This window comes from Cyprinodon variegatus, unplaced genomic scaffold (assembly GCF_000732505.1).
Source record: "Cyprinodon variegatus isolate N-32 unplaced genomic scaffold, C_variegatus-1.0 Scaffold446, whole genome shotgun sequence".
NCBI lineage: Eukaryota > Metazoa > Chordata > Actinopteri > Cyprinodontiformes > Cyprinodontidae > Cyprinodon > Cyprinodon variegatus.
In genome coordinates this window covers 335153-337572 of record NW_015150899.1, presented here as the reverse complement: position 1 = coordinate 337572, position 2420 = coordinate 335153, and positions in this window count along the sequence as shown.

Below are 2420 nucleotides of genomic sequence, written 5' to 3'. Positions count from 1 at the left end.
TTTTTTTTTTTTTTTAATTCTCTTGTATGATTTAATAAAACGGAAACAATCTAACAAATTTCTCTCTCCCTGGTTCAGCTTTCTGCTTTTATCCTGTCCAACAGTGGCACAATGTATCACCGATATATTGTCCTGCACTGTCATTTTGTGAAAAACCCATAAAAAAGCCATTTCTAGATTGCACCAACTACTGGCCAATTCGTGCATTACAAGTGTTACAAACTTGAAAGTCACATTCTTATGTCAGCCATAGACTCATCGCAGCAGAAACAAATGATGTTTGCCAAAGATGTTAAAGGTTACAGAGGGATAAAAGCACAGATGAGTGGAAAAGAAGAACAGGATCCAACTGCACAACCTCAACTATCCTCATTCAAGAATTTTATGCAAAAAAACACTGAGTTTGAAGGGTGCTTCTTTACAAAGCATATATCACAAAATATAGCCATTCAAATATTTTAAAAAATATGCTACGGTAAGTTATAAATAACCACAAAATAAGTTTTGTTTTGAATTTAAAAGTCCCTAACAGCAGCTAAAGACGAAGTTAAAGTACAAGAATGGAAGACAGCTACCTCTACTGGTAAACAGAGATAGGGAAACAGGGACATTATTAATATCCTTGTATTTTTGTCTGGGTGTCTCAGCTAGCCGGAGGATTCCCCAACATTCCAGCTGTCGTGGCCTGAGCAGTCACATGAGACAGCTTTAAAAGGTTATTTTAACAAAGCACTGCTGGATAAAATACATATCCTGCCAGCTTGAGTCTGAAGGCAACACATACCAAAGAAAATTTGTTTTAAAAAGACATTAAAATAATCTCAACTGAAGGGACACATTCTGAAAACAAAAAAGTAAAAACTAAACTAAGTGAAAAGCCTAGTTCCTTTACTTTTTCTAAATACATGCTTTGACTTCAATTTCAAAACTTTACAAAACAGCAAGAAAGTTGAATACAAGTCAGTTTTTTTCTTTTAACAAGTGTCTTCTCCCCTGTTTTAAGTAATTAAGACCATCTACCCACAGAATAAGCCAATTTAGGCTTAAAATGAGAAAAAAAATCTCTACAGTCGTATTTAAAGTGTATAATATCTAATCGTTTTATCTTAAGGGCAGAAATACTATTTTCATCGTCATCTTATTTAATCTGTTCAAATTAAGAGCAAATAAACCTATTTTAAGAAATCTTTACATCATTTAGATCAGTTTTTCCATTGATCACAAACTCAAACCACCAAGGTGATTAAATCAGGGCTTAAAAAGGCAGAGATGTAAAAGTTAATTAAATTTATGATCTGCTGTCCCCTGGTGGCAGCTTTCTGCCCCGAGGCCCAACAACAGAGGCTACAACATGCAGCCAATAAAAGTCGGCTTTCTGGAAACTAAATTATATAAACTGACAAATTATAATGTAAGCTTGGGCAGCAACAAAACTTAAGAATAATCGCTGAACTTTTACTAAAACAATCAAACATTTTATTTCTGTAAAATGATCAAAAATTGTGTTGTTTTTTTACAGCTCATTATTAAAATGTATCACTTGGAGTCAATTTTAGTCTATTAGAAAGCCTGTAAAGACACAATGCAATCAGGCCAGCATTTAATCTTAATGGGCCATAGAGATTTAATAAAAAAAAAATCCAAAGCAATGGAGAAAATCTTATGCAATGAAACCATATTTCTTTGAATATCAGAGGAAGTTTTTACATTTTTTTCTCATGCTTGGCCAAAGAAATGTCAGCTGTGTGACGGATAAAGGCTGTGGATCATTTTTGCTTTGCTGCATGAATGGAAATTACCTTCATTTTTGGTTGGATCCAAAACTCTTTCCACTAAAAATAGATTTAAATTTGGTCAGACCTCCTAGAAAGCCAAATATCAGCACAAATAATTCTATCGTTCAAAGGTAATACCTGATTATTTTTTTTTGAGATAGCATCAGTGTTTATTTTAAAAATACCTTTTAGCTTCTACTCTCATTAATAGTTTATTGTAATTAATGATTAAAAAAAAATAAAGTATAACAATGCATAATATGAAATATTACAAAATAGCACGATGATTTGTCATCAGTTGGCAAACAGTTGTACACACAAGGAGCAAAATGTTACCCAAAGTCAATCTAAGTTAAAGTAAATTGGGTCTAAATGTCTAATTTAGAAATCAAGCTTTATTCTGTCCAATCTGACAGGTCAATTACATTTTTTTGTTTATTTTATTTCAATGACTCTGAAACATAAGTAACTTGACAGATAAAAAGAGACAAGCTGTAGTATAAAGAAAGAAAGAAAAGATTATCCCCATGTGAGCTTTGAGCATGCTATCCAATTACCTAAAGAGGTTTTCAACTATCATTATCCAATCATAGATCAAAAATTAAGAGATTTATCAGTTTAGATAGACGTATTGAATGGAGGGCA